Raw genomic sequence first — 20,912 nt, 5'->3', positions numbered from 1 at the left:
AATAGACCGTGATGAATTAAACTCACTTTAACAGCTTTCAGGGCAATCTCTGCGTTTTGGCGACGTTCTCTAAAAGTGGCTTCTGTCTTCTTTTTCATTACAGTAATCTACATCCCAGTCTACTAGGCTGAGCAAAGAAAAGGTTCATTAAATCGTATTTTCGGTTATTGGATCACATTTCTTTTGCCTAACTGGCTGAGCAGAAAAAAAGATGTGACCTGATTGCTAACTGCAATATTTTAACTCCATAAACACAAAAAAAAAACAAGCAGATGGAAGAAGTCCTTTTTAATGGCGTGCTTTAAAATGATTGTACATGAACTGCGGACATCAAAGGCATATTTAGATACTTAAAATGCTGGTCCTCGTGGCAAACACAGTATGTTAATTTGAAATGATCTAAAAATAAAAGTAATACTAGAAGTGTTATGAAAGTCATTTGGAGTTGGGATGGGCAATAGCACTTATAAACATATTTGTTATTAAAAAAAGATGTCTTCTGCTGCTTCTCTTACAAAACAAAAGAATTTACTTCTTCTCCACTATCCACCTAATGCCCAATGTCAACAGAAACCATCCCAGTGCCTGAATGCATGTCTTTCTTTCTTGTGTTTTTGCAGGTAGTAAAATGATTTGGTGCCAGACGTCTACAGCATTGTGCTAGTTGTGTTGTTTGTAAGTTATACCACCATCTGGGTATGTATGTACATGTTGTGCTTGTGTGGCGTGTTCTCTTCAATGGAGCTGCAGGTTTCCGCCAGAGGGTGGGGCTGAGCAGTGTGGCCCTGCACACCTGCTACTTATCAGCCCATCAGCAAATGCTTAAAAGGATCTGGCTGCTGGTCACTTAATTTCTGGTCTTTCAAGCCTCATGTCAACTCTGTTCGTCGTTCCTGCTTCCAAGGTACCCTCTTAAGTTACTTCCTGGATTGCTCTCTCTCACTCATCCTGCATGCAAAAACCTCTCAGATTTCATTCTCCGTGACCAGCGTTTGCAGGGCTCCAGACTTCCACTGATACTCCAACCAAACCTGCCCTGCAATGCTCTAACATCTATTCCGCACAGACTTACACCCCCGCACTCCGTTCCCTTCTTTCATGCTCCAAACTAATCATCTAAGTTCAGTAAGACTTTCCACAAGGTTTCTCCAGCAACATTCACTTCTGTTATTCCTCCCACTCATCTCTCGCCATCTTCCTCAGCGGTTCCACTCCCCTCCTGGATCAACTCATCTCCACTTCTTCCTGAATTGCAATAAACCTATTAAGCTTTTAGCCTTGTCTCCCGAGAGTTTCTACACATGTGGGTCAGAAGAGTGCCTCAAACCATGACAACCAATGTAAAACCTTTAGGAGGAAATTCACATTTTTAAATTCTTCTCTACTCTTTTGGTTTGTGCAAGTACATCTGTTTTTTTTTTAAATATATTTTAATAGGGTATTTTATTTTTATTTGGTTGTGTGCTCTTTCTGTGTTGTACAGGAGCCATGGTGTACCTGACTTTCCGACAGTTGGCCATTGGTGGCGAGTAAGTGTGAACAATGGATTGATTTAAATAAAAATTTCTACTTGACAATATATTGTTTGCATTTCATAAATATGTATTTTACAAGCTCGCTAAAGTATTTTATGAGCAAATTATAAATGTGTCCAGGTTCTTTCATGGCTGTCTCTACTATGCATCTTTGTGTTGTCCTGTAATTACTAGCAACCTGCCCATAGTGTCGGCTGACCACCGAGATGGGAACCAATGCCACCAACACTGTGACCTTACAAGGGCAAGCTGATATAGGAACTCGATAGGTGGGACAGAATCCTTGAACACTTTTTTAATTTCTCCTCCACCCCCAAGGATAACATTCTAAAAGCACATCTGCCATGCTCAACTTATATTTTGTCTACACTTGTTTTCTCAAACTTTATAATATATAAAAAAGTAGACAGCTCTGCTCATGGTTTGATGCTGACTGGCCTCCTTGAATTTAAATTAATCTTTTGTTGTGCACTGACAGTGCGTTTGTATTCAGTCCTTTCACTTCATAGAAGTTGATTGAACCACAGCATACTTATGCTCATTCCTCCACAGCAATATCTCTGTCTCAGAAACTGAAACATCAGATACTTTAGTTTTCAGATGGCATCAACTTTATTTTCTAGAAACACTGTATTCAGAGACATTTCAATAGATTTGAATTGGTTAACCTGAACATATAAGACTCGTCTACTGCGTGCCTGGAGTGCTCCAAGCCAGCATACAATCATCCCTCAGTGAGTACCTGCGGATGCTTTTTGCTGAATTTTTGAGTAGAAAAGACTGTATTATGGATCCATCCATGTTTATATAAATCTAGGTTTAAAAAACTGTATACCGACTCTTGCTTTTTGAGCTCCAATTGGCTTGAAATTGGTACAAGTAAATGTAAATCTTTTATATCCAACTACTTGATGTTGCAGCCTAAGTAAAAACCTCAGTTTTTTTTTGGAGTGGCCATCACAACACTCCATCACTCTGATTTTGTGGATAGAGCTGAAAAGGTTTGTGTTGCGTGTGTGCTTGTGGAAAAGATACCCCAAACAATTACTGTCATGCAGTTTACAAAAGCGATTCTGAATAACACTAAAAATCTCTGGTATTTAGCAAACTGTTGTAATTTGGTAACTTGACCAAAAACAGGGAAGGTTTTGTCAGCTGTGATGTCAGATAATGAGGGGGAAAAAAATCTTTTAATTCAGTGCATGTAAATATTTGGCTTAAACTCGTCTATACTGCAAGTTTATGTGCTAGGATTTCTGTGTCCATGTCTACCAGAGTCAAATGAGGAGCACGACCCAGGATGGTATATAGAATCAGTAGGAAATTTATGAAATTCTGACTTTCTACATGTACATAAATTTGGTCCCGTGTGAACCCAGAGCTGGAGGCTTCCTGTAAATCCTCAGACTGCCGTTTCCTGCTGGGAACATATTATTATTACCACTGCATATTAAAGAAGCCAACCTTGCTCATGGCCAATTATATATATTAAGTGGGGCCTATTTTTAAGACAAATATATGCTCTACTCTGATGTCTTTAATTGCTTAAGCACCTTAAAAAGCACACCTGTGTTGAAAGGGCCTTTGAAAGCTCCTGCAAATCCAGAGGACAAAAGATGAAGCACTTAAGCTGTTAAGAGACAAAACTGGCATGTAAAAGACAGATGAAGGTGTAGAGCACCTTTGCAGGGAAATGCATTTTGTTCGGACCTAAACCATTAGCCCAAATTTGGATTTTTATGTCATCAAAGAAGTTTTCCCTTACTAAGCCTAAATATATTCTACAAAGAAATTAAAAACGGAGACGAATTAACATGAATTATTTAGAAATTACATGCTACAACATTATCAATGTATCAGAACATGGCTTTTTGTACCCTAAAATGTGTTGCTTCCCATCAATACTCTTAAATTAAACTGCCAACTAATGAATCTGTCTTGAGAATTGTATGTTCTGACCGAGTTATCAATGCCTTTCGATGTTCCTTTTTACATCTAAGGGAGGGATTTCATTGCTTTTGAAGAGAAGGCACATTTTATTAATATGATTTCAAGTATCAAAAGGGATTATGACAGGGATTATAATCTGTGTAGCTTCACTTAAGATAAAAACAAACAGGTAGACTGAAAATATAGCAAAAATAATTAGATTTTGATTAAATCATGCTCTGTATAAAAGTGTAAATCATAGCACATTGCTAAATTGGAATCAATTTTCTAATAGTTTTGGCTATATATATGCTGATATATATCATTTCAAGATGTGTAGATACCTTTTTATTTTTATGCAGTGCATGCTATGCTCTTTCTATGCCTTTCCCTTAGCAGACTCACAAGTAATGTGTATAAGTGATGAATATTTTAAACTCTTCCACAAAGGAGAGAAATCCAGCCCTATCTGTGTACACAGTGCTTAAGGATCAGGTTTTTTTGGGGTTTTTTTTGCAGGCTGAGTAACATCGGTGACTACATCACACCCACATTTCTACATGTAACTGATCAGGAGGCTGACCAAGTGTGACCTCCTTAAATAAAACATAAAGAGGTTTAAATTGATAATAAAATCCTCAGAAAATTGATCATGAAAGCTGCATCAGTCAACAAAGCATCTTAGAATCTGACAGAGTTGCCTTTGATGTCTTCACACCAATAATATATTTCATGTAACTTGGACGCTGTGGTTAGATAGTATAAATGTCATACACAAGCTAAGACTCTCCATCTGGTCTTTTTTTTTTTTTTTTTTTTTTAATGCTGCACGCTTACTTTGCATAGTTTTAACTTTGATGTTGCAGCGCTGGCGCTCTTTCAGAACACACAAGGGGATTTAGCTCTCAGTCATTCAGCAACTCTGTGTCCTCTGTGTCATTCAGGAGGGGTTTGACGCTTATTAACTGCAATGCTGCTGCAAATTTCTTTTTATAAATTTCGAGCAACAGAAAAAAAAAAGATACATTTTCACCGCCTTGTTGTCATTCACTAGCACAATTTAATGCGCTTGGAACTACTGGGCTGTTTCAACTTTGCATAAGCTTACAGTAGCAGTAATAGTTAGAATAATAATGATCAGTAATAAGTCTGCTTCAGATTAAGAAGACATCTTATTCATTCTCTGGTCTCATATGAATAGTACGGCTATGAAGTAAAGCGGGTAAAATAAGTGTTAATCACGTTACTGTTTTTCTTAGTGAAGACATCTCTAATGGACCTGCTGACATGCTGTTCACACCGTAAGTTATTAACAACCCAGGGAGTCCACAAATACAAATAATTAGGAAAAAAATAAGCCTATAATGCAGAAAAACAGCTGAAAGATGACTTCTATATGGAGAAGTTAAGAAATTATTTGCATGCATTAATAACGTTTGCTACTTAACATCTTTTCTGGATTTTGGCGGGAAACTGCAGTACCTGGTGAGAACCCAAGTATGTGTGGGGAACATGTGCAAACTCCAGTTCAGGACTGTGCTGCCCTTTCTGTAACCAACCGAGATATTCACCAATTGTTTGAGATGATTGTCTTGCTGAAGTATTCACACTTGTTTTCTTTCTATGTTCCTCTCATAACCGTCTCTCCACTGATTGATTCTTACGTAAAGCAAAATGATGATGAACACATGCCAAACATGTGGTGTGCAATTACATCTAAAGAGTCTTTTTGGTCTGAAAGACCATATTTTCAGCTACATCATGGGCTGTAAGCAAAAATTAAACAAATGAATGTGCTTTTTCTTCAGCAGTAGAGACTTGTCCCAGTGAGTGTTCTTAGAAGCCGAGGTGATTGAGTTTATTTTTTTTATAGAAAAGCTCACTGAGGTCTTTCTGAAGCTCTCTGTGAGTGATCCTTGGCTTTTGGGCAATTATTCTGATAATTACTAATCTTACACTCAGACATTTTGTAAGGTGCACCTGGTCGAGGCTAATTTAGGAGTCTTTCATTGATGTTTGTAACCAATGCCACCAGTATTGGAACAATCAGGTTGAAGGGGTCTTGCGAGAGCTTTTTTTCTTTCAGCCATCATAACATGCTTCTTTTGCAATACCTTGGTAGCAAGGAGCCTTTTTAAAGGCCTCAGTTGGTGCAAGACAAGCTGGTATTTTTTTCCTCTGTTAAGAGGAAAGAATGTTTTTTTTTTTTTAACACTGACATATTTATTGCCTTGTCTTTTTTATACATTTTGTGCATTTTTCTGATCAAGTGTTCAGTTCTTATTCCGATAAATTCCCCTTTATTTCATATGTGGTGTTTAAGTTTTTATTTCGCATGGATTGTGTCACATGTGATGTGAAATACACCGATTTGACTGAGAGAAATGTTAACATATACAATACTTTCTTCAGTTTGTTCTATTACTTTAGTTGAAAGATTGGTGGCCTCGTCTAAACAGAGACATAGTGCCGTCTAAAGGTGGAATTTTTCAGCCAACATCTTAAAATACCATCAGTTTTCATTCAGGAGTCTCATGTAAGCATAGATTAAATTCTCTTAATGTATTTTTGCATTGCTCAAATTAGAGACAGAGACTCCAAGGCGTGACGAAGTACATCTTGCATTGTGTTAAAAGGGGCCTTCAGTGGCATGAATAATTTCTTACTAAGAAGATTAAATTCAAAACTTGAACAAAGACAGGCTGTTGCTGACTCTTGGCAAAAACCAGATAAAATAATGTTTTTTACGTGTGTTTTCTTCTTTCCACTAGAATGATATAATTATGGACATTGTCCGCCTGTTTGGATCTTATTTTCCAATTGCGTTTTAGAGGGCATCGATAAAATGAGCAAACAAATACAGCACTTCTGTACTGTAAGTACGGAAGCACTGTTCTTTAGCATTTAAGTTCTGCACAAACAAAATATATATTATCTCTTGGTACGATGCCTGGTTTCCATCAGCTGTAGCTGTACCACTTTCCAGCTCCAACAAGACTCCATGTGATCCATCTTGCATCTTCATATCAAGCCTAAAGGAATATTAGTGGAGCCAATTGTCTCCGTCTTCTGTTGCTTTTGCAAAAAAAAAAAATAAAAATAAAATAAACAGATAAAAGTTTTTTTTAAATAACTTAGTTATTTGTCCCTGAGACAAAGAACTTCTACATCTATGTGACATATTTAATGTAAACCAGAGTCTCTTTGACAAGCTGATATGACTGCGAGTCTTGCTGTGATTGTTTATTCTCACTTTTTAATTTCAAATTGAATTAAATAGTATCTGATGATTGGGACAGTTTTTAAACTAAGGAAAAGTTATTGTTGGTGTCACTTTTAAACCGGTTGTTGTTTTTATGCACATTTCTATCCGTAGACATCTTGTACATTTTTCTTCTTTGAATTTAAGTCCTCACTTTAATTACTTTTATATCTGAGTCTATTTTCATTTAACTAAAGCACAGTAATTTTTTTCTTTTGTTGTGCATTTATTATGACTGTACAGTGATTTATTTTTTTTATTCGTCTACCTTTGCGTGAATATGCATGTCCCCACTAACCTTAACTTACCGCTGTGACAACTGAATTTCCCCACTGTAGAATAATAAATTATATTTCTATTCTAGGTAAAAAGCAAACGATCTGACAACTAAGTAGAGAAATAATGCCTTCAAGTTTCCAAAAAAACCCCCCCAAAAAACATGAGTTGAACAGGGACTACTGCATATTTATGTCTCCTGAAAAGGCTGAAGCTTGAGACGATGTTCAAGGCTTGAAGTGACCCGGTGCCAAGGTCTGGATTGGTTGGATCAGCTTTAGACCTGTGTCTGATTTTAGAAAAAATTGGGGATGCATCTGTATGCAAAGTTAGTATCCATGGCTTACTCAGAATTTCAAACTCAATAACTGTCATCATACCCCCATCACACTATGGGCATGTCTGCCTGTTCTTTTAATGATGCTTAGGCAAAAAGTTGTCCAGCATGCCTTTCTACAAATGTTTATTGTATTTAGAATTAATTTTACCAATTTAACATATGTAAATCACAACAACCTCCCCTACTTTCAACATAATTTAGTAACTAATTAACTGAACATTTATGAACACTCAAAAACGGTGTATAGTGCTTTGTACTTTCCATCGGCTATCATTAGGTATGGAACAAAACATGAAACATGGTGACAGCAGCTTTGCAAACATAATCTATCAACTGTTCATCTTTATATCAAGCCAAGTAATGGTGTATTTTATCCCAAACATATAGCAATAGCTCAATATCTTGCTAAAGAATTTAACATAGCATATGAGCAGAGTTTGAACTAAAACGTTTGATTAAACGTTTGAACGTTTGATTAAAACGTCAACAACTCTTGTTGACGTTTCTAAAAGTAGTTTTTTTACAAGGTCAAATTTGTCCCTTCTAATTAAAAATATGCTGATACGGATCACAATTGTTGCTCTGCTATAAAGAAGCGCTTACCCTCAGATGAATTGATAAAAACCAGTTCAAATAATTTTCCTTAAGGGTTAAAAATATTATTTGCATTGTGACTCTTAATTTAGGGCTATATTTAAACAAACTTTCCGTTTTCACAGAGCAGCAGGTCTCTGTGGGGCTCGTTTTCTTTGGCTTAATGCCACCTGGAATGGTAAAGCTGACCCAGTATCCATTCCCTGCCCTAGTAACTTCCTCCCAACAGTCTCCCTCTGGAGTCAAGCAGCTATGAATAATGAGATGAAACCCCATGCATTAATGTAATAGCAAGGCCCCTCAAGGAATGTGTGGGAGCAGATGATTGTTCGCGGCCTCTGTGGGGCTGTCAGTAAACATCTGCCCCCTGTAGCGAGGGGCACTTTAGCAGGACCAACTCTGTGGTCCAACACTCCTTACCCCGCATCCTGGGAAATAAATGATGAGCTTCTATCTAACCCCTAAGCAACATGCTAGCTTTGTGGCCTCCTCTGGGTGCAAGTGATTTATTAGGACGCATCATCATGAGCATTGCTTATAATACAGTGACATTTGAATGATTGCATATGCTTCATGGGTAATTCAACACATTAAGTATTTGTACAGTAGAATGTAACATAAGTTGCTCACCAGGAGAGTTCTCTAGGCGATCCACTGGAAATGACTGAAAGCCTTGTATAACTGACACATGCTAAACCTTTTTTCTCATGAATGGATGTTAATATTTTCCAGAGAATTCTTGAAAATATAAACGATCATCCAGATATGCTTTAAGAGTGCATTCATTTGCCTCCAAAGAGCTGAGAAATGTGGTTAGAAATGGGTCTTATTGAGGCAAATAAAGCAGGCAATTTGAACCATTTCTTCAGAAACCAGTGGCTTTAAAGATAATTCAAGAAGGCAAGGAAATCTTATTTTTATCTGTTATTTTAAAACTTAGAACTTTACACTGAACAAATATTCAATTGTGGTTATCAGGCAAAGCATTTCTATTTTTTTGTACATGCAGACTATATTTTTTCAGCTCAGAGTGTGTTTTTTTTTTTTTTCCCCCAAAAGTGTAACCTTTTGGAAATGTAACATTTCCACAGCTTTTGTGTTGCATTGATTCAGAACATTAAAATTTTTAAAACCTTTATCATACACATGCTTTTCTAATCTCATCTACAGCAGTATTTTTGTCTTTTTATTTATGCCATACATTTTCTTTCTTTTCATTTTCAGCTTTGCTTTTATTTCAGTTGAGATGTTGAGAATATTCATGCTAATTAAAACATTGATAATAAACACAAACATTATAGAAACAAACAGCAGATTTTGCATTTGGATGAAATGGATTAAGATAATCTTATTGTTTGTAGTGTTTCCGTCTTTTTCAATGTATTGCTTGAATTCTGCGTAGGCCTTGGCTAAAATTTGAATCACATCACATTTTTTCTTTATTGGTTCGTTTTGAAGTTTTTTTGTAAACAATGATTCAAGTCGGCTATCATGACCCTGAACCTTCCTTTGTAATGCTGAAGGCCTCTTCTGACACACTGAGTGCTTCTTCTCCATGATTTAGATTTTTAATCCATGTAATTATTGCCTTCCATTAACATTGTGTCTCTCTCCTTTAATTTGTTCCATTTCTTGTGTGTTCCCTTGCTTGCTGTTGTTCACCTTTTATCTATCTAAATTAACCCAACACACTGTTACACAAATATTTAAATCAGCTGATTTCATGTTTGGATTAAAACAGTTTTCCACTTGGAGATGCATTAAGCAGAACATATATTTAGGGTGATTTAAACTCAGCTTATTTGTATCTAATGTCTTTAGACTGGTGCAAAACTATCCCTTGCCCTCAAGCTGTGCATATCTGTTTATTTTTGATGTCTTGCAGGTACTAGTCTGTCTAATGCACAGATATACATTGACATGTTGCAAATTTTCTTCACTTATCCCACTCAGTGGCACGTTTCTTTGAATTCGAGTGGGCTTTTCTTTTGTTACGGCCCATTATTTTCTTATGTCATCAATTTGCCCTTGCTGTGCAGTTTTTTCTTTTACTTTCTGTTGCTATATTTTTTACCTTGGTGCAAATCTTCATGTTTCAGCAGAGGGACAATAAAGCTTTCTGTTCTATTTTAAAGAATAGAACAAAAAGTTAGATTTTTAAGTCATTAAATAGTGCCTTCTGACATGTTCATATTCAAAAATATAAAGGGCATTATAAATAAAATGTATTATTATTTTATTATTCTATTCTATTCTGATTGTTTCATATTCTGTCATATTGCAACTCCAGTTTTATTTTTATGTGAACTTTATGTGATAGACCAACACAAAGACCATATTTGAAAATTGAAAGGGACATTTGAATTTTTCTTAATTGCATTTAAGCATGGAGTTTGACTGCTAACAGATGATTTTGCTGTGATTATATCCATTTTATTGTAGCTCTGCTTGTGTGTTTAGGTTTGCTTTCCTCCTGGAAACTGAACCTTGCCCTGGTTTTAAGCCTTCTGCAATTTCCTGACAGCTTTTCCAAGCGGATGGCCCTGTATCTACCTCCATCCATCTTGCGATCAACTCTGACCAGTTGATTGCAACTCTGACCTGCTGAAGAAATGCATCCCCATGGTGCAACGCTGAAAACCACCATGATAGATTTCCTTCACGTAGCATTTGCATGTAAGCCAAAAGTTACATTTGACCAGAAAACTTCACATGTTTTTTGTGTCCTCTTAGTGGTTTTAAGAAAAAAACTAAATGACTCAATTTTGGACTCAGTTTTGTTCCAACAATGAATTTATTGTTGCTGATTTTCCAGATTTGTAGAGTTCATTACTTTTTACAGATTGCTAACAACTTCTCACAGCTAAGCTAGTCTGAGTCTTTGCAGCTTTTACAGTCTCTTGGCTGCTTCTTTGATGAATGTTTTCCTTGCTGAACCTATGAGTTTAGATCGACATCCATGTCTTGGTGGGTTACAGTTGCACTGTATGCCTTTCATTTTATAGATCACGTAGTGGTTCCTGACATGTTCAAAGCTTGCTTCATTTTTTTTAAATAACCTAACCCTGCTTTGAACTTCTTTACCATTTTATCCCTAACCTGATCTGTCTGATGTGTTCCTTGGCCTTAATGATGCGGTTTGTCCTCTTATTTTCTCAAAACAACATTCATCAATGGGTGACTGCATTGCTGAGCAATATCTCAAGACATTCAGCTTACCTTATGAGAACATTTCAATGACATGACGTTTTTGCTCTTAGACTAATACACTGAATACTGAGCTTGGTGCTAAAAATTACACGGACAAAATCAACTTGGATGCTTTGAGTTTGTAGTTAGAAAACTTAAACCAGTATTAAGTTTACTTCCACTAATAAAGGGGGGAACAAAAAACTATATTTCTTGCTGCTTAGTTGCTGAGACAACAGACATGTGGAGTCTCTTGAGGACAATAATTAGGCTTCTGTGACGGCATATCAGCCTGCTGGAATTGTTTCCTACCTAATTTTCTAGTTATAAAAGCCAACGCTGTCTCAGTCAGGTTATTATAACATTACAGTTTTTGCATCTCATTATATTACTTTAAATTTGGCACACATGTTCCTGAATAATACAGCTAAATTGTTTGCTAATTTATCTGAGCTTAGATACTGCATATGAGATGAGGCCCTTCATTATAGTGGTAAAACTTGTTCTAGCAAAAAGAAAAAAAAAAAAACAATACATTGGAGCTGCACAGTTCATTGTAAATGGATACATAATGACTTACTGCTGTCACTGCATGCACCATTGTTTGGTTGCATTATTTTGCATGCATAATGTCCACTGGTTATTATTGCTATAAATTATTTGCATGCCCTTATTATCAATAAAATTGAAACCAATATTTTGTTGCTATTAAAGCCATTTATCTACAAAGTTGACCTCGTGACAATCAAGAATTTTGCTAATCCAGCAACACTTCATGAACCTTCTGAGGGAAATGTGACGCCAGTAAGGAGGTCTCCATTTTATTATATTAAGAAACAACTTGGTGGCTGTCCAAAAGAAGTACATCATGCCCTCTGTTTACAAAAACAATTTCTATTTTGACCAAAACATGCTCCGTGGCTACTGCACTTAAGCTTAGCATGAAAACGTATAGTTACCATGCTTAGTGCTACAAAACAATTTACATCTCTGTACTAATTGGAAAGGAGGGAATGCAATCTAAAAAGTACAAAGCAGGGGAGTTGTGAAGGGAAGATTTAGATGAGGTTTCCTCCCACTAATGAGGCTGTCTGAATTTGTTTTTTAACAACATATGGACACTATAGCCCAGTCTTACATATAGACTTTCCTTATTAGCGCATCCATGATGTAGTGTGTTGTATGCACAACTTTTCAGAAGTTAAGTATGAGGTGTTCACTGCATGGGGAAAAAAATGATTTATGAGTTTCTGACAGGCTGATCATCAGATGGGGACAACCAGGGAATAGATTAGTGAAAAGAACTAGGGGAAACAGATCAAATATTACATAACGAAATATCACCACATCCACCCATTCATATATCCATCATTTATATCCTTGTGTTCTGCCCATTTTCAATGGTCATTGAGCAGGAAGCGAAGTACACCCTAGACAAGTTAACAGTAAATTCCTGGGTCAACAAAATACTGTATGGCATATTTATGAAAGCCTCATTAAGACCAGATAACAGTGCAAAATAAAAATTATGGTTGACAAGTATTTAATAAATTGTTTTGGACAAATTTTTCACAGGCTATGCTGTCTAGATTAAAGTGAAGTTGTAAATGATCTCAACTGTGCTTTGAAAACCCACATCAGCCACTTGTACTTCAACAGTTTAGTTGGTTTATGTCTAGCAGCACATTTATTGAAATAAACTCTCAACAGTTACAGATACCAAAACTTCTTTAAATATTCATCGGTTTTGGATGTGCTTGCTTTATCCATAAGAGAACAATAGTTCTAAAATGTTGTGGCCTCATCAAAGAAATTCATTGAAAGTCATTTTTATTGAGGTGGTGACATCATCCACCTTACTTTCTACCAGCTTGTTTAAAACAAAACAAAAAAAAAACAAGACGACACAGAAGAGCCTTGTTGATTTGACTGCTGCTTGTAGGTCTAGCACATCATGGCAGCATGATATACTGAGGTGTTGTCTTATGACATATTTCTTTGGGACTGGGCTGTTTCTGACCTTCTTACATGCCATGGCAAGCAGTCACTGTGAAGCCATAATCTGTCCTCCATAACCCTGCGAAAATGTCAGGTAAGAAAAAAAAAAGTAAAGGATGAATTTGACTGTCTTACATGACTATTAACTTTAAAAGTAGAAAATCTTGTCATTTGTGTTCCTTAGCTTGTTAAATGTGTTGGTGTATGTACACTATAAGCTTGTGGGGGTTACAAGTTGCTGTCTCGTCTCATGGCTGTTTGACACACTATGTCTGGTCAGCAAAGGCTGCTGTTGCAGACTAAAATGGTCCATTTGGGACAAAATTATACTGGAAGGCATTGTATCATTTAGATAGATTAATGACCGGGGGTTTTAATTAGAACTCTGGGTACACATTCTGCTTCATTATTCAGTGGAAATACTGCTGCCCAGCAGCACTAAGCTGAGCTGCTCAATACGCACTGCCCACGATAAGAGCATTGTAGTTTTTAAATGACACGATAAAAATGGTATAAAGTCCTCCTAAAAGAGAGAAGAGAAAAATGTCAGAGATTAAAACAAAAGTCATCTGTATAACAATCCTCTGCTCATGTGTTTCATGCACCCTAGGAAGCTAGAGATGACTTGGCATTCTTAGATTTTCTGTAAATCTAGAATTAGATTTAAAACTTAACAATAAAACTTAAGTTTTATTTGCTTGTTAAGATAATGGACAATGATATTAACCAAAAGTCTTTTGCATATTAAGCTAGACAAGTTATTGTAACAGTAACATGCATACATATTTGAACAATTAAGTCATAATCTGAAATGATACCAAATATATGTAGTTCTCATAGCTACATATATTTGCATGTAGCTATGAAATAAGGGCACAGTTTTGTTTGGAACTGTGCGCCTGGAAAAATCCCTGTTTTAAAGGACTAGAAAACTGCATGACTTGTTTTGCCCTGCATTATGGAAACAATTGGTATGGTTTTTACTTAAAACTTTATTGAGTCATTCTGATTATTGCTGTATTATTAGAGGAAATCAATAGTAGCCAAAAGCTTTTTCTGTCCTTTAAACCTCCTACAGTTATTTGTATGCTATACAGGTAAAATAATCAATTTCACTGATGCTAATTGTATCAATGTCATCTACTGTTGTTCAAGCAGCACTTTGTGTCACAGAACTGCAGAGTTGTAATGCTGTGCAGAGACTCTTCTGATTCAGTCTCTGACATTCAGCGTATCCAGAATATACTTTAGGTCTGTTTTATGAACATGTAGTTTATTTAATATCAACAAGGTTAGATTACAGTGTGGGTAATTAGTTGGGAGTCAGATGATGGCTTTTTAATTGCTCACTTATGCACAACTATGATGAGGAGCAATAAGCGAGTGCCACCGTGTCCTCTTTGTAGATGCAGCATTCTGTTACATTGTGTGGATTTCACTAAGATGTAAATGTGACAAGCCTATTGTGCTTTACGTTACCAAACCTTCATTATTACCTTCCTCTAGTGAACTGTCAAACAGTTGTCATGGTTGTCCACATCCTGTCACTTATCTAGGAAAACATGGAAAAACACAGCAACAGAAAAATGCGAGCACAACACTTACCTTTTTTATTTAGTTTTCATTCTTTATCCTTTTAACCGGAGTTTGTGTCTTGTTAAACTGTGAAGTGAAACGCATACCTCAGCCCTGCGACACGCGAAAGCACAGCTGTTATGTCTTGCAGCAGCGCTGACAGCCCGTTAGATATAAACAAGTTAGTGCTACACACAGGGAGAATTTATTGTCACTCGTCGGCAGGTCAGGATCAGTGGGACATCTTAAAAATGTATGAGTGCAAAAGTAACAATGTGAGGTTGGAAGAGATCTCATTGCTCTCAGGCGATGTTACCAGATGTAGAGGGGGTGGGGGGACTTTCTGAGGCATCTTTCCCCATGAACAGAAGCATTTCTCCATCATACCAACTGTTACGACTGGCATGATGCAATTCAGCTGACACCCTGTGTTGGCAGCTATTCAAAGCAAACAGCATCAATATCATGCTAAACGAAGTCAAACTAGTAACTCTGACAGCAATGTCCCTTCTGGATTTGCAGTGAAATCGAAGAGCCTTATAAGTGAGGGGTAATGCACCCAACCAATGTTTGCCTGGCATCAGATATTGCTGAAGGTATAGACTCCAGGAACCGTAAAGAAGATGTCTGACCAATGAAAAAACTCATCATTGGTCAGACAAAATGATCATTGTTGTCATGGTAGATTGACAACCATTTTAAAAGTTGTGTAAAACTTCTCAGTCTGATTTATATCCAGCCTAATTTAACAAAAAACACTGAACTTCAGGTAGGTAAGCACTGGATTAACACAACTCTGGTTATCACGTGCCAACAAATTTAGATCAGTGAAATGGATAAAACTGCTTTCGAAACTGTTGTTTTCTAAAGACACCATTGGTGTTCCTTTTATACACAAGATATGTTATATCTTGTGTTATAATTACTTTAATACCCATCATTTTATTCTTGTCAACTACAGAGTTTCTAAATTTGAAATCTAAAAAGAATAATTTTAAATTTTCTTATAAATGTGTCCATAAGCTGGGTTGATTTATTGAAGTTGTAAAATGCTCTGAAAAGCTGCTACATCCAGTAAAAAAAATCCTTGCTAATATTGTAATCAAAGAATCCTTCTTGCCTTTATGGGCAACAATTATTTCTCATCATTTAATATGGTAATTAACACGACCAGGTGTGTGAGCAAGAGATTGAGCGAACACAACAAGTTGTCTATGTGCAACATTTAAACTTCCAGAATGAAATCCTGAAAATACAGTATGACCTTCATCAACACAGGAATATGGACCCTGAACCTTTTGGTCTTTGCTCAGCACCAGCCCAAACATACAGCCCAAACATGCAGTATATGAGACCGAGGAGGGTACATTACACGGACTAAAAAAAGAGTAACAAACTGAAAAGAAAACTTCAAATTGCACACACAAAATAAGAATATACTGTCCAAATTAATGCATGGATCAAGAAGTCAAGAAGCACTGAATTTGAAGGTGTTTGTGCGTTTATACCAATGTTTCTCAACCCTGGTCCTCACCGCCCCCCTTGTCTTGCATGTTTTAGGTATTTCCCTTCTGCTACACACCTGGATTGTATCTCTGTGTGATTAACAGGCTTCTGCAGTACTTGATGATCATGCAATCATTTGAATCAGCTGTTCTTGAAAAGAGGCACATCTAAAACGTGCAGAGCAGGGGGGCGGTGAGGACCAGGGTTGAGAAACACTGGTTTATACCTGAAAATGAAAGCAGCAACATCATCTCAGGTTTAAATCCAGAACAACTTTAAAACCAAATGATGTCTATTGTTGACTTGGCTATTTCAACAAACATTATTTATTCACAGCTGTAATAATATATCTGGTTACAAAAACATTTTCTATAAAAGCATGAAGGCAATAATCCTTAAATTAATGTCAACTTTTTCTTGTTTTAATCCGCCATACTGTTGTTTAGTAGAGCTGCAGGCTTCATTTGACAAACGAGTTAAAGCTCAAAAGATGATTCTTTTCCACTCTATTTTCCCAGACCTATTCCTAACTTTGTTTTTCTTTTTGGTTGTTTTTTTCTTTTCACTGAGCCATTTAGAACACGAACCCAGGTTTTGTGTTGAAACTGTTTTGATGAAGAAAAATCTACATGTGACATTCTCAAAAGGGGAACGACAACATGACTGATCCTTGAGCTAAGGTGCAATTTCCCTTTTTGGCTCCTCAAGCAGCTACTGTAAGGAAGAGAGGAGGAAGATCATTTCTGGCTTCAAATTTGGTTAAAACATGTTCACCTTAAAAACAAAAAAAGGGTAACATACAAATCAGCTTTCACATGAAATACCTTGTCAATGTCACGATAAACTTAAAGACTTACAGTAGACCACTGAATGACAACAGCTAATTTGCCCATGTTTAAAACACAGCTTTTCCCCTTTTTCCTGTTAAATGGTCTGAACATCCAGGATTGTGAATGGAAAATATGATTACAAACATTTTAACATTTCTAAAGGCTATATCTGCTCTTGGTAAGGGTAGTGTGTGGATTTCCTGTAGCGGTCTGTATCACAGCAGTGTTGATGAAGCCTTTGACCGAACACACTCCGTTGTTGACATTCAGCTTTGTGAAGATGAGGATGCTCAGTGTTTTCACAATTTTCTTGATTTTTATGAAGAATCTTTCTTTGCGCCATCATCTTTAGTGACTCCACAGTCGTCCACAGAACAGTACCAGACTTATCAGGTTGTTGAGACTTCTTAACTCCTAACCCAACAGATGTTGGCAAAAGAGACCCTGCTCTCCACCACAGACTTAAAAAAATATGCAGCATCTTGCTGCAAACACCAAAGGACCTAAGCATTGAGTTTAATTCCAGTAGCCACACTAGAGGTATAGTGCCTGAGAAAAAGGTTGACATGATCAATACTTGCTTCCCTTGGTGTATCTGCCAGTGTTTGTGTCTTATTTCTATCCACTGTCTACCACCTTGAATGAAAGGTCTGGGTCACTGCAGCCTGAGAGGAAGAACCATCAAATGATGCATAAAAATGGCCTAGATTTTATTGAGCCAACTTATCCAACAAAACCCAGACTATATTGAACCAGTTTCTATGTACACCCTCTGGCCATGTACTTGTTTTTTGGACTGTTTGAAAGGCCTGTAAAGTTACACATGTAGGTCAGAAGTGTATAAGCTTTTGGCAGTACATGCCAGGAAATGTCTGACGTGGTGAAAAGAAATGCACCTGCTCCACCAGAGACATGGCTAACAAAGGTTACTGACTTGTTTAAATGTACACAAAATTAGGATACATAAACTTTCAAGTACATAAGCACTACTGAAAAAAAATCCTTTTACTCCAAGTTGCATTTACTCTCAAAATAATTAGCTTAAAAGTGATACATAATCTGAGTTTCTTTAAACAAACTGAATAAATGTTTTTGTTTGCCCTTTCTTTTTTGATAATACTATATCTTATCTCTACTGTATCTCTCATGCTGCAGACAAATGAAACAGTTAATACATAATCTGTGGCTGTCTACACTGTGTAACTGACTGCAGCAAAGATGACTAAAGTGAGATAAAGATACTTTTGTCAGCTCGGCAGATTGTGCAGTAGTAATGGTGACTCAGTACTATGTTCACAGCATAGATGCCCAGAAATGATTTTGTTTTTAAGAGACAGAGTAAAGAGGAGCAAATAATCCTATGGCATTTTAGTAAGTAGTGGCAGCGTCAGCTATGCAAGCAGCAGTCGCAAGAATATTCTTCCTTCTCCTTTACAAGATGAATTATAAATTATGACCTTGTCACTAGAAAAAGCAAACAAACACAGGAAACAAGGGCTTAGATTTCATTTGAACTTGCGGGCAGAACCCGATCATCCAGTTACACTCCAGTTACACTCCACACTATTTTTCTGCTTGTCTGTTTATTTATTTATTTTTTCATTTAAATGCTAAGCATGTAGACACAATATATGGCATTAAGTCCTATTATTAATGTCTGATTGAAATAAAGCTGAAATCAAGCAAAAAAAAAGAAAAAGAAAATCCTTGGACATATGATTTAAAATAATCACTTCTTGCTAGACATGCTGCCTAATTATTTTTGCCGTCATATCATTTGCACCTGAACCCACTGTGACACCAACAGCTAAAGAAATATTAAATTAAAATCATGTGTTTGAGTTGACCGATCAGAAGAAAGTTGATTTTGTTTCAGATTGGTCTCTTTTACAATAAACCCACTATTGCAAGACTTTGCAACACATATTTTTTCAGCTCAGTCACACTTCACAATCGGCCAGAGGAGTTTTTATCCATGGTGCTCAACTGTAGTACAATGACAGATAGGGCTCAGATTTTGTGAGATGTTGTTATTGTTGGCATTATATGTATTAGTAAGAAAAGTAATGTGAGGTTTAAAAACTGTATTTTTTGAGTATTACTGTATCACGTCATTGCTGTAAAACCAAGAAAGATTTTTGTACTGATCGATGAGAAGGGCAAGAATATTTTTTGATGTGGATTATTTTTTTAAAATAAGATACAACAAATGTTGGGATTATTTTTGAGAGACATCTGTCTCATTTCCTGTCAAAAACAAACTTCTTCATTGAGTGAATCTCAGATCTCAATTTGCCAGCGGCATCAGTCATAACTTTATATAGTTTTTTCTTCAATTCCATGATCAATTTTTATGTTGGTGCAAAATTAAAAACCTTAGTAGGTCGGCAATGTCAAGTTTCTGTTGGAAAAACTCATTGCAAACGCTCAGATGAAGAAATAATGAACCGATCTAGTCCGTACACCGAGTCTGCAGGAGATGCTCAGCATTATTATCACCGAGTTTCTCAGACTGTTCCGAGTCTGGGGAAAGCAAAGCTTTAGACGTCAAGAAAATTAAACGGGGAAAAAGACAAACTCTCAAGTGACACATATTCAATGTTCTCGTAATATCAGTTCTTAATTGCTTGCTCATGTGCATGTTTACTCTAAAATACGGAGAGGACCAATGCAAAATAAAACCTCTCGTGTCATTGATCCAAGGATATTAAATATTGATTTCAGCATTATGATGAATCCTAGAAGCAGAAAATAAATTTTATTTCAACAAACATATTTAATTCTTAGAACAAAGATCGCAGCCACTGGCACAAATCAATCAGCTGTCCCTCAACTTCATCACCACCATCATCAGCACCACAACAAAGATAATGATCTCCTGTGTCTCACCAGCAACGAGACTGTTGCTTGTACTAACAAGAACCTTCCTTTGAGTCAGTGATTAGAAACAGGCTGACTAAGAAAAACTACATTTGCTGTAAAGAAAAGCCAACAGATATGCAGCATAAGTATATGCATCATGACTTTGTTCGCTTTGTGTCCATGGCCTCAAATTCTTTTCTTTCTCTCCCTTCTTTGAAAGAAAGAAAGGAGAGAAAAAATGTCACCTTTATAGTTTGGCTGCAGTTTTTCATTGAAGTCAGTCTCAGAGGACAAGCGCTAAGGAAAACATCATTATGTGGCGAGAAATGTACCAGTAATAAACTCAAATGGCACTGAGAGGTGCAGTTGTCAGCCATGATAAATGGCACCCATGCATCCTGAATGTGTTCGGTGCCCTTGCCATGTTGACTCTTTTCTTCTGAGGTTTGGCTCTCAACTGCTGGGTTTGGCCTGAAGCGCCAACCCTGTGACCTCTCCACCAAAGGCTCAGCGTTGACAGAGGAGGGGTGGTCCTGAGATGGCGTGAAACATTTATTCACGGGACTTATCCAGTTTTCTAACTTTTAAAATTACGTCAGGCCGATGCACCTTCAGTTTTTAACCCTTGTGTCTACAAATGGGGTCCAACCGACCCCACACACGTAAAACTTGTATCATTTGCCACAGTCCTCTACGTTTGCCTCAGTCCTCGCACGCACAAGGATTAAGATCCTGAAGCAACCCCACTCTGCCAGACTGCAGTTTTTACCCAGTATTTTTCTTAGTCATTGTTCAAGACCTTCAATTAAGGTCTTATCTCAACTTAACTGAAGCAAGTGAGTCCTGTAGTGCTGTTGATTTTGTTCTGGGTACTTTTGGGACCCACCAGATATGTTGTCAACACTCTCTTGGCATTATGATGTGAAACCGAGTACCTTGTCCTCATTGTACATCATATTATGACCAGGATTTAATTAAAATGTATGCAATTGAATTTAAATTAGTGTATCTAATTG

At 36.8% G+C, this 20,912-nt stretch overlaps 1 long non-coding RNA gene across 1 annotated transcript; it reads left to right on the top strand.

The window, feature by feature from the left end:
* Nucleotides 1-1,662: 1,662 nt before the first annotated feature.
* On the top strand, nt 1,663-11,849 carry LOC103134102 (uncharacterized). The gene is made up of 2 exons (XR_001661415.1): nt 1,663-1,804; nt 10,397-11,849. It is a non-coding gene; the product is annotated as an uncharacterized LOC103134102 (long non-coding RNA).
* The last annotated feature ends 9,063 nt before the right edge of the window (nt 11,850-20,912 follow it).

This window comes from Poecilia formosa, unplaced genomic scaffold (genome assembly GCF_000485575.1).
Source record: "Poecilia formosa unplaced genomic scaffold, Poecilia_formosa-5.1.2 Scaffold15, whole genome shotgun sequence".
In the NCBI taxonomy this organism is placed as follows: domain Eukaryota; kingdom Metazoa; phylum Chordata; class Actinopteri; order Cyprinodontiformes; family Poeciliidae; genus Poecilia; species Poecilia formosa.
The sequence above is the reverse complement of the archived record's forward strand: the minus strand, read 5'-3'. Positions and strand labels throughout refer to the sequence as shown.